The sequence below is a fragment of the Papio anubis genome, chromosome 9 (genome assembly GCF_008728515.1).
Source record: "Papio anubis isolate 15944 chromosome 9, Panubis1.0, whole genome shotgun sequence".
In the NCBI taxonomy this organism is placed as follows: Eukaryota; Metazoa; Chordata; class Mammalia; order Primates; family Cercopithecidae; genus Papio; species Papio anubis.
The window spans coordinates 109,886,183-109,898,795 of NC_044984.1; the positions used below are offsets into that span (position 1 = coordinate 109,886,183).

The 12,613-nt window shown below is 43.1% G+C and overlaps 1 long non-coding RNA gene across 1 annotated transcript; it reads left to right on the plus strand.

Annotated features, from left to right (window-relative positions):
- Nucleotides 1-3,744: 3,744 nt before the first annotated feature.
- LOC110740767 lies at nt 3,745-11,687 on the plus strand. The gene is made up of 2 exons (XR_002515878.2): nt 3,745-4,395; nt 11,178-11,687. It is a non-coding gene; the product is annotated as an uncharacterized LOC110740767 (long non-coding RNA).
- The last annotated feature ends 926 nt before the right edge of the window (nt 11,688-12,613 follow it).

Consider the following 12,613-nt stretch of genomic DNA (forward strand, 5'->3'; position numbering starts at 1 on the left):
AAGCATCTGCTATATGCCAGACGTCATGCAAGATGCTGGACACTCAGCGAGCAAGACAAAGGCCCTTCCCTGGCACCGCTTAGGCCAGGAGAGACAGACACGAGATAAGGGTTTGGTTTGGTTTTTCAGCACATGAAGATAAAATGTGATTTCTGCTATAAAGAGAACAGTGTGTTGTGTTTAATAACAAGGGAAGGAGAATAGCAAGGGATAAGATCTGGGGATGCCCAGTGGATTGGAGGAGGCCTTAGAAAGCTGTGTGATGTTGGGCTAAGTCCTCACGTCTCTGAGTCTGTTCCCTACTATTTATTTACTTATTTATTATAGAGACCGGATCTCCCTCTGTTACCAAGCTGGAGTGCAGTACAGTGGCATGATCACAGCTCATTGCAGCCTCAAACTCCCCAGCTCAAGCGATCCTTCCACCTCCACCTCCTAAGTAACTGGGATTACAGGGACTACCCTGTCTTTACAAAAAACTGAAAATATGAGCCATCACATCTGGCTAATTTTTTAAGTTTTTTTCGTAAAGACAGGGTCTCCCTTTGTGGCCCAGACTGGTCTCAAACTTCTGACTTCGAGTGATTCTCCTACCTCGGGTCTCCCAAAGTACTGGAATTACTGGTGTAAGCCACTGCTCCCGGCAGCCCGCAATTTAAATGAGAGGATACATTACTTGTTCCTGAGTTGCTGGGGTGGGAAATGACATCTCTTATGCAATGGCACCAGCACAGAGCCCGCCCTATGGTTGCCTTTAAGTGGGACTAGTTCCACTACATTGTCTGATCCTGGATTTAGGCTTCCAAACCCCTAAGCCCTTGGAACATTACAGTCTGTGCCGAACACTTGGGGAAAACAAAAACAACCCCAATTTCCTATAACCTCAGGCAAGTGTTTTGGAGTTTAGAAAGTTCCCAAGTAGGCTTTCCAGGGCAAACCGTAACTTTAGGAAGAGATTCTACCTGACTTTTCTTTTTTTCCTGAAATATTATATCCCAGCAACATGAGTGAAACAGCCCTTTTGCTTTTGCATTGTTGAATTTACTGTTGCTATGGTGACTGCTAATGATAACGATGATGGTAATGATGATATTGAAGCCTGTCTGCCCAACCAATCTATTAAGCCTTACCATACAGCATTTGTGACTATCATCTGCATGCTGCAGCCCTTAAAAAGGTTTTCATGTTGCATATAGCATATGTAGAGGGTAATGCACTCTCAATTCCTTATTCTGTACAACGTGTCAGTCTGAAATGACCTCAGTCAATGTTATTTATAGAAACTTGTAAGTCACTTGATGGAATCACTTAAAAAGAGAGAGGGAGGCAAAAATATTAACACAGATTTAGTAGATAGTCACAAGAATATGATCTACCAAGGGAAAGTGTTAGAAATTGTTGCTAATAAGCCTTTGTAGAAGAGACAAAATAAACATAAATCTATAGGACAAATAAAACAAATCTATCATAATGTGTAGCGAATACATGAGTGGGTTCTTGTGGGCTACAATAACATCTCTCATGATGGTGTCATGCCGAGATAAGAAAAAGGGCTGTGTCACCAACAACACAGATGGACATGAAGGTGATCCATCGGGGCTACTAGGTGAGGCCCGAAAAAGCATCCCCAGTGATGAAAAAGACACCAGTGTGAAGATGCATGGGAATAGTTCGAAGGAACAGTTTTTTGAAACGTGATGCGGGTGGGGGATGGTGAGGAAGTGATATTTGTAAATTAATGTATTATGTTACATAGTAAGAAATCTATTTCTTTATTTATTTTTTATTTTTTACTTTTTTTTTGAAACCAAGTCTCACTCTATTACCCAGGCTGGAGTGCAGTGGCGTAATCTCGGCTCACTGCAACCTTCACCTCCTAGATTCAAGCAATTCTCATGCCTCAGCCTCCTGAGTAGCTGGGATTACAGGCGTGTGCCACCATGCCTAGCTAATTTTTGTGTTTTTAGTAGAGATGGGGTTTCACCATGTTGGCCAGGCTGGTCTTGAACTCCTGGGCTCAAGCGATCCACTCTCTTTGGCCTTCCAAAATGCTAGGATTACAGGTGTCAGTCACTGTGCCCGGCCACATAGTAAGAAATCTAAAATATAGTTTCCACAACTAATTAATAGATTAAATATTGCAAGTCATTTGATTATTTCATCTTCTCAGCCTTATAAACTGGGACATTTAAGTTGTTTTAAAAATTATAATTTCTTTAGGAAAATAGGTTGAGGCCTAATTGGCATCATCTACTTCATTTTTAAAGTCTAGGCAGGGCTGGGCATGTAGTGGGTAATAGTGAAGAGAATGAACGAATGAATAAGTGAGTCAATGAATGGAAAATTTGACCACTCCCTGTAAGACACATCACCTCAAAGAGACTCAACTCCTAGCCATAGAGGAGATTCACTCTCATTTGGAATTAACTTAATCTTTGCATGTGGGTCTTGCCTTTCCCAGAATTTAGCACCCTAAGTAGGCAAGAGGAAGCCAACTGGTCCCTCAGCCACAAGGCACTTGAACCTCAACTCCTCCGGAGCAAAACAATCCAAGCTAGATGAACTCTGCCCCCATCAAAGAGCTTGGGGTTGCGCACATACAAGGGTTTGGGGTGGGATTCTTGAAATCCTTTCTTTTTGGGAGAAACAAGTGCAACTCAAGACAGGGACTGTCCTTTCAGATTCCCTTGATGACTTAGCATCGAGGCCTCAAAGGATAATGGAGCAAAGCAAGAGATAGAAAGGGAGAGAGAAGGTGAAGGCTTTCACAGGAAGGCAACTGATAATAATCCAAGCTACCACTATGCACAGAGGCCTCACCTGTGCCAGGCACTGTGCCCAAAGCTTTACCTGCACCACCTGGCCAAGACCATTAGCCTTATCCAATGGCAGAGCCAAGCCGTTGGGCAACACAGATCAAGGCCACACAGCCTGCCCAGGGAGGAACAGGGAGTGCACCAGATCTACCTGACTGCAAAGTGAGGGCTTTTAACAACAGTATTCAAACTGCCTCTAAATTTTTGAAGTGGCAACTGCAACAGCAATAACAAAATCAGTCAAACTAGCTAACTCACAGACTTACTGTAAGTCAGGCACTGTTCTAAAATGCTTTACACACACTGGAAACACTATCATTATCCTCACTGTACAGATCAGGAAACTGAGGCACAAAGAAGTTAGGTTGCCCAATTCAGCCAGGAGCTAGGAACTTTCTTAGGACTGTCCCACTTTTAGTACTGAAAGTTAAGACCCTTCTGTCTCAGGCTAACTAGGAGAGTTGGTCACCCAAGCCAGGAATAGGCCCCAGTTAGTGTGGCACCAAAGGGCATGCTCTTAACCAGCTCCTGACCCTGTTCCAGGAAGTGGCTTGGTGTGACTGTGATGTGCATGAGGTTTGAAGTCAGGACAAGTGCCAGGCTAGAGTCCAGACTTTGCTTTGTATTAGTTAGAGAGCCTCTAAAGCGTAGTTTTCCTTATCTGTAAAAATGGGAATAGTAGAATCTGTTTCATTGTGTTTGTTATTTGAAAGGCTCTCAGCAAGGTCATCCCTGCTGGGCCCAGGGCTGGACACAGGGTGGATGCCCAGCAATGATTAGATTGCATGGTCATCCCCATCACGGTAAGAAAGATAATCACATGTTACTCTGGATGAAACAGTGTCAGCACAGGCAGGCAGATGTGTTGAGAAAGGATTAATCCAAGGAGCTGCTCAGGCAAAGGGAAGGGGAGCTGGTGTGACCTTTATGTCATCGCAGATGCTACCATCTCTCGTTCCAGATGCCAGATATTCTGGAAGGGCAGGCCCAGCTGCCTTGGAAAGGAGGCATCTGTGTTTCCCACTGGATCCTGTCTCCGAGGCTCCAGCATCAGCCTTAACTCCAGAGCCCAAGGACAGCTCCCTGGCTTCCTCCCTCTTCCCTCTGCTGTTTGTGGTCCTGGTGGTGTTCTAGAGACCAGTGATTCTGTTCTTATCCATCACATATTCTCTTTCCAAACAATGGGAATCAGGATATTCAGCCCATCAAACCCCTGATTGTCCCACTGTCTCCCGGAACTGCAGAATGGAGAACCCTGCCCAGCCTCAACATTCCATTGCTAACTCAACCAGCACCTACAACAAATGCTGCATTTCTTCACCTCCCGTGTTATTCTGATTCCAGCTCTGTTGAAAGCCATCATTCAGTCATTCAACAAATGCTTAGGGAGGCACAATGAGTAAGTGTGTGTTCCCAAGCCAGGCTGCTCAAGGTCATGACGGCAGCTTCACTACCTACCAGCGGCCAGATCTGGGAGTCAAGTTCATTAGCTCTCTGTACCTCAGTGGCCACATCTGAAAATGGGCTCAAAAATAATACTCATCAGATCATGTTGTACAAATCCTTGGAACAATGCCAGGTGAGTAGTAAGTGCTCAATAAATGACACATCATCATTAGTTGTATTAGAAATATTAATGATAATATGTCTTGCACTTTCTAGAAGCAACCCTTTCATTATATCCTTGTTTCTGGGCCATGATTAATGGAAACACTCCCTAGGGAGAAAATATTACAAGGAGATGAGTTTTAAGATTGAAAATCCAGAGGTGATATAAACACAACTTCTTGCTGTCACTGTCCACCCTGCCCAGGACTAGCTACAAGAGCATGTGACCGGTGCATTGGCACAGGGCCTTGCACTAGGAAGGCCCCATGCTTGAAGCTCATATCTTATGGTTCATGCTGAATTGAGTGGTCTGTGTAAATCAAGTCCAATGGACAAGAGAGTACACATGGTTCTTTGGATCCTGGGCTCTTGAACTATCCCACCTCCCGCCATCTCATCCTTTTCCTGGGGTGGCTCCTTGGCCATCCTCTCCTCTGATTTCACCTCCACGTTTTCCTCCCTGCCCTGCCCAGCAGTCACTTTACCTTCCACTCACAGTGGAGCCTAAGCATGGAGAGAGTTAGGGTAGGAGCATGCACCTTGCTGCATGCCCAACTGGGTCATGGTGACTGCCATCTCACTCTGGGCTGGCAGTACCACCCTCTGCCCAGCTGGAGACTGGCCAGAGGCTGCAATTCAATAGGGACAAGCCTCTCGTTTATGCTGATTCAGGTATCTAGCGCATCCTGGTGCAGAAGTTGCAGTACCCTTGGGGGTTGCCCACCCATCATGAGTTGGGGCAGTGGGAAGCAAGGATGGCAGGAGGGAAGAGAGGATGGTGGGAGGACCTAGCAGCCATCAGACCTGAATGAACTTGTGCTCACCCTGCATGGCAGGGTAGGGTCCCTGGGTGCCTGGGAGAGTCTGTACCCACCTAAGAATACCGTGCCTAAGAAGCATGCCTTTGAACTGGCTCTGTCCCTAGTGTGACCCTCTGTTCCTCCTTCCAACCTTCCCAAGTCTGGCTTATGTTGATCTCTTCCAGCCAGCTTCAGGCACCCTCCTGGAAGAAGCTACAGTGCACAAATTGGGCAATTTTGGTGATTCTGCATCAGAGTGAAATGCCAGGTGCTCTGGTATCTGCATTTAAAACTGGCTTTGCAGAATCAAAATATGAATTCTAAAAAACTTATTCTAATAATGTAACTTTTTTTTCTTTAGATAGAATGCATTTTCCTAGAATACCAGGATGAGTCAAGAGAAAGGAAGGAAACTGCTTTATATTTTTGTAACTCGAATGGCCCTTTTCCCTGCTTTTTGAGCAGGGACTCTGCATTTTCATTTTGCACTGAGTACCACAAATTATGTAGCCAGTCCTGCATCCGCTGTACTGAGGAATTTAGAGGTGCAATTTTGCTAGCAGAATTTATACCTCTCCTCTCAGTGTTAACAAATATTCCCTTTCCTGTAGAAGCAAAATGAGGAAAGAAAATGAAAAATGAGAGAAAGCAATGAGAAAGGAAGAAAACCTCATCCTGCCACCAACATCATCCCGCTGCATCCAGGGCTGTAAAACAGACTGTAACACTTGGGCAAGTCAATTTACCTCTCGGGGGCTCAGTTTCCTCATCTGTAAAATGGGCACAAACATAGTCTTTCTCACACACTCTTCAAAGGATTTAGTGAGATAGTGCTGCACTGGATGCTGTGCTTGGCACAAGTGTTAAATAAGTGGTATTTCTAGCCTTTACATTATAATGGTAATGATAGCAACAAGAAGAAGCAAATCTAGTTGTACTAACTGTATAAACAGGTGCTAGGACCTGATGAAAATTATTTTCTCTCCAGGCTCAACTTGTGAACAGATTCTTCTGCTTGTGAGGGATACAGGACCTTCCTTATCTTTCTCTCATAACTTTTCTGTTGTTATTTCTTCTCCAGGTCACTTCCTTTCCTGTGCAGCATTTGTCACCTCACAGATTCCTGGCCCCAGCTAGTCTGGGCCACTTCTGTCTCAGGCTGTGCCACTCAAATCCTGGCTTGTAATTATAGCAACACTCACCAAGCCCACATTTCATCACATACCCTGGAGAGGCCAATGGCTGTGTTTTATGTGATTTTTGTATGATTATTACAACAACAAAGAAAGATACCATGAGAATACACCTGAATTTATGAATTAAGGCAAGGGATATTCACCAGGGTCAGGCACTGAGCTCTTGTTTATGCAAGACATTAACTCAGCAAATCCTTTTTACGGCTTCAGTAAAGAGCAAAACTGCAGTTCAGCTTTCAAGACCGCAAACTCTCAACTAGGAATGAATTTTCATCCTCACTTCATATTTGTCTAGTCAGAAGACCACGGTACTTAAGGCTCCCTCCTCCAATTCCTCATCTTCCCTTCACAACTCAGAACCAGCCACACTCACATAACTAAAAAAAATACGTCAAAGTGCCCAAAGGGGTGGACTCTCATTCACTGCTGGTTAGAGTATAAATTGATTCAACTTTTAGGGAGAGTAATTTGGGAGAGTAATTATCATAAATAGATTCATTCAATTTCTGAGAGAGTGATTTGCCAGAATAGTTATCATAAGCCTCAACAATATCCAGACTCCTATAGATCCAACAATTTTGTAGCTAAGGAAATAATCTGAAAGACAGGCAAGGGTGAATACACAACAATGTTCATTGTAATATTATGCTTAAGAGTTAAGAAGTAGAAACAATTGAATTGCTGATATCATGGGCGTGCTAAGTCCATGTTCTGGTTATCTCTTGCTATACTAAAAAAATAATCCTCAAACTTAGTGACTTAAAACAGTAAAAATTACATATATTTTAAAACGAATCTTCCATGTGTGCAGGGTTGTATGGAATGCCTCCTTCTGGTTCTTAGTAACTTGGTCCTCAGAGGGACTGACCCACAAAACTAAGGGCTGGAACTGCCTGAAGCTGTGGTCTCTTGATGTAGTATTTCCGATATGGTATCTTTAGGGGAGTCTGAGTTCTTCAGTGTGGCTCAGGACTTCAAAATGAATTGTTTTAGAAAAACTAATTGTTTTATTTTCTTCTTTATATTTTCTGAGTTGTCTAAGATTTTCACAGGCCATATTGGGCTGTGTTTGGCTCCCATGTGACTTTAAGAACGTTCATGTTCAAATCATCACTTCCAGCTTCAATGAAGAGTTCTGGCCACACACAGCACAGGAGGCTGGTGCAGTACCGACGAATCGACCCCTGTAGAGGGGTATAGACTCTCCAGTTTGTCTTGCCCCAGCTGGCCTGCCTTCCTACATTTATAATCCCTGTCTGCCCTCCGGGGGCATTCAAGTTTGCAAGCCTCCAGTCCATATTTAGAACTGAAAAGCAACAACGACGGCATCATGGGACAAATCTAGGGGAAAGCACATTGAGACAATTTATTTGTGGGGAGAAAAATGGTGTCTTGGAAAAAAAGGGAACAAGAGACACTGGGGCTACTTGAGAGTGGAGAGAAGGAGGAGGGTGATGATTAAAAAACTACCTACCCGGTACTGTGCTTATCACACGGGTGACAAAATAATCTGTACACCCACCCACCCCCAACACACAATTTATGTAGAGGGCAAACCTACACATCTTCCCCTGAAACTCAAATACAAGTTAAAAAAAAATAAAATTAGCAATATTATCCTCTGAATTACTCCTGCCGGAAACCCAAAACTCCACAAATAGACCCATTTTTACATATGGAAAATCTACTACCCACTCTTAATAGTCCCCAATTTTAGGTTGTAATAAGACCAGTATTTTGCTGAATTTCTACTCTTTTTCTTAGTCAAGGTCAGTTTATTCAGAGACTTTTAGAAAACAAGAAAACAAAAAAATAATTCTAAAAGCCTATACGTCATTATAGAAGTGTATGATTTTTCATGGGACCTGATACTTGAAATTGATCAATGTTTTTATTCATTTTCCAGTGAAAACTATGGGTTATATTAATACAGCTTGAAAATACATGCAGTGTTCTAGAACCATCGTATAAAATACAATCTATTGGGAATATAAATATTTGCATAAATTCTATTATGAATGTAGTTTTTTTTTTTTTTTTTAATGGTGTCTTGGATGTAAAACATTCATGATTTCCCTACACCTTGTGTAAGCTGGTCCTAGTTCAAGTCAAGGCTCCGTCACTACCCTCAGGGGATCTTTCCCACCTCACTCTTTCTCCCCAAAGCATATGGTAGGTGGCACATGGTACTAGGCCACTGGCATTACCAGCAATGCAAACAAGTCCAGAGAAAGGTAGAAGAGCCAGTGGAAGGGACAGAAATACGAGAAGAAAGATGGAGATTGTGACTCCAAGTAGGTGCCTTGGGTTGGGAAGAGGGAGAAAAAGGACAAAATCATCAGTAAAAGAGAAGGGTGTGAAATGGCCATTTCATGCCTTCTAGCAAGCAAGGTAGAGTGCAGTGAACTCTGGCCACCCTACCTACTCCCACCCTTGCTCATTTGCTAGCAACATGTGTTGCAGACACCCAGAGGAAGACTGCAAGCTCCCTTCCAAATTACAGTTAACCCTTGAACAACATGGGAGGTTGGGGTGCTGACACTAAACACTGCATATAACTTTTAACTCTCCCCAAAACTTAATGACTAATAGCCTACTGTTGACCAGAAGCCTTACTGAGAACAGAAACAGCTGGTTTTGTTAATACATATTTTGTATGTTATATGTATTATATACTGTATTCTTATAATCAAGTAAGCTAGAGAAAAGAAAATTTTATTTGAAAAAATAATAAAAGGACCAGACATGGTGGGTTATGCCTGTAATCCCAGCACTTTGACAGGCCAAGCTGGGAGGTTCACTTGAGGCTAGGAGTTCGACACCAGCATGGACAACATAGCGAGACCCCAGTCTCTGCAAAGAAAATGTAAAAAATTAGCCAAGCGCAGTGGTGCATGCCTGTGGTCCCAGCTACTTTGGAGGCTGAGATGGGAGTACAGCTTGAGCACAGGAAGTCAAGGCTGTAGTGAGCCATGATCTCACCACTGCACTCCAACCTGGGTGACAGAGCAAGACCCTGCTTCAAAAAAAGAAAACGGAAAAGAAATCATAAGGAAGAGAAAATACATCTAGAGCATTGCACTGTATTTATCATTACCATAAGTTTATGTCATCTGTTTATAAGATGAATTGTCTGTCTGAAATGGCGGGCAATTGCAGCTGCAGACCGCAATCTAAGATACATAACAAGCAATTCAACTTTTTCTTGTAATGTCATGACCTTTCTCTGCTCCTTGTGAGCACTTCCAGCATCACTAGTGGCACTTCATATGGGTCCCACGGTGTTTTTCAAGGTTTATGGTATTGCACTAAATATAAGGAAAAATACGTGAGAACCGGGAGAGAGCACTTTTTATTGCAATCTGCAGTTTACTGGAGAGAGGCACTGCTCACTTGGAGATGACGATTAGTGTTGCATAGCATTTTAGGTGGATACTTACAACACTCGAGTTCATTGCAATAGCAGCAGGGGTGGCTGCAAAATTATCCCAGTAGCAAAGTATGGGCAACAGCTAATTCTTATGCAGTTATGACTTAATACCGTATCTTTATTATTTATATTTCTCTTGACTATGAATCATACTTTGTATGTTCTTTTTGTTTGCACAACTTTTGATAAATTTTAACTTTTTGTAATAAACACTTATATTTTATGGCAGTAAATGATAAAATCGACTAGTATCTACATATATTTTATGTATTGTTAACATATCTAACTTTTTCTTAATTTCTTTGATACTTAGGCTATGCAATTTTTCTGTGAGTTTTTTCAAGTTGCAACAAGTCTCCAAAACGTTTTTCAATATACTTACTGAAAATAATCAGTGTATAAGTGGACCCATGATGTTCAAATCCATGTTTTTCAAAGGTCAACTACCTAATCCTTTGAGTAACACCTTCATGATATTTACTACACGTACAAATCACCCAGGCCATTTTCTATTCAATATTCATCTTTGTACTGATTTTAAGTTGAATTCTTTTTCAACTGAGTTTTGTTCTATGCACTCCCTCTGAGATATCACGGAGTTCATGGGCAGCGTGCTACACACACACACACACACATACACACACGTACACACACACACATACACACACATACACACACACATACACACACACACACACACACACAATGAGGTGCTGGGTCTGGCCTGTACAGGCACATGAAAGCCACTGTTAAGTTCTCAGAACTTTTGGTAGCTGTTTATTAACTGCAGCCATCATGAAAAATTAAATTATATGAACTTACAATTAAGTTTATTCCAAAGAAAAAATGATAAATACTTAAAACTCGTTGCCTCATGATTATTTTATAGTATGCTATTATCTCTACACTTGAGGTTATTTTCATCTATTGTGTTTGTATGGTGGAAATACTGTATAATAATTTGCTAATCCACATTTCTTCCAAACTCTGCCTTTTGTGACATCACAGTGGCAGCTTGGCATCTACTATGGTGGCAATATTTACACCATGGAAATTAGCAATTGCTACAGTTCACGATGTTTTCCCCTGGAGAGCTAATTGTTAAGCATTGACCAGCACACCACACCTTTGTGCCATTACTAAAAACGCAGTATGTGTTAGGATAACATAGTAATACATATATATTTCAGAGTAAGCAGAACAAGATTAGCAGCAGACCAAGCCTGGCTGCAAATTTAAATATATGCATACATTTGAATATATGCATATATTTAAACATATCGATATGTCTAACTATATATTCAAATACATGTGTATATTTCTACAGCCTCTAAGAAGATCCTAGGTGCACAGTTGGAGGATATGGAGTATTTTAACTCTCACTAGCCCAACGGACACTTGCTAGGGAAACTGAGACCCAGAGGAGGTAGGTGAGTTTCTTGAGACCACGCGATGAGTTCAAGGCCATCTCCAGCTTCCCTGCATTTCCCTCTGCTCAATGCTGCCTCCCTCTGTGGCTGAAGTCAAGTCTCATCACTGAAGCACAATGTTCAGAAACAAGTAGAACAAGAGGGAGCAGCTCAAAAGGAGGCGGGGCTTGGGGGCTTGGGGGAGGAGCTAGGGGACTAAAAGGGTCATCAGAAATTCACACAATTAATTAGGCAATGCTGGGGACACAGCCGTCTGGATAACCCATTGATAAGGATGGCAGGGGGCCTATTCCCCAGGCCTCTTGCGGGTTACCGCAAGCAAAGCTCCATGATCCACCTCCCCCTCAATATCCACCCCAATCCCGCTTAAATATTTGATGCAAAATTAAAGCCTGTTCCAACTTTTATGAATACTGTACAGTGTCTGCTGATGCTGGACGCCCACCACCCCCACCATTTACCAAGGAGCCCCCGCCCCTGTCCTGCGCAGCTTCGTCCTCCATCAAGCAGAGTGCATTAGGACAATTAGCACCAGCCCACTGGCGCCAATTAGCAACCAATAGTGTCTATATTATGGAGAGGGGGCAGCAGGGGCGCCTGTGTCTCCAGCCGGCCTTCACACTCAATTACATTAAGTGGAGGCTCCGAGCTGCGGTTGGGTGGGCAGTTGCTGGAGTAATTGTGTCTTCTCAGTTGCTGCAGGCGATCTTCTCCCGGCTCCCTGATCCCCGGACTGACTCCTCTCCTTGTCCACTTACATCAGTAGACAGTCTTTCAAAAGGGAAGGGTGGGGGAGGGATGAAGCGGGAGAGGCAGCAACGGCGCCCACAGAGGCAGGCAGAAAGTCATGGAGCTAAATCATGATATGAATCATTCATTCAGTCAACAAATACAGGGTGTTTACTGTGTGCCTGACCTGTTTCTATAGTCAGGACCGGCTTCGTCATTGGCAGGGCTCAATGCAAAATGAAACCATGAGACTCACCGCTCAAAAATTATCTAGTAGTTCAAAATGGTGACAACAGAGCACTGAGCCAAGTACAGGGTCCTTTTGGGCAGGGGTCCTTCTGAGCACAGGGGCCCTGTGCAACCACACAGGTCGTGCATTTGGAAGCTGGATCTATCTGGGGCTTTGGGGTCCAGAAACGAACAAAGCTGAACAAAAACATCTGCCACTGGGGACTTCCCACTTTAATGGAAGGAGACAGTCAGTAAGTGATCAACAGAACAGATTAGGAGATTAGCTCGGTCTTTAAAAGGCAATGAATGCTATAGGAAAATGAAAAAAGTAGAACAGAGTAAGAAGGGTCAGGAGGTCCAAAAGGAGTGGGGC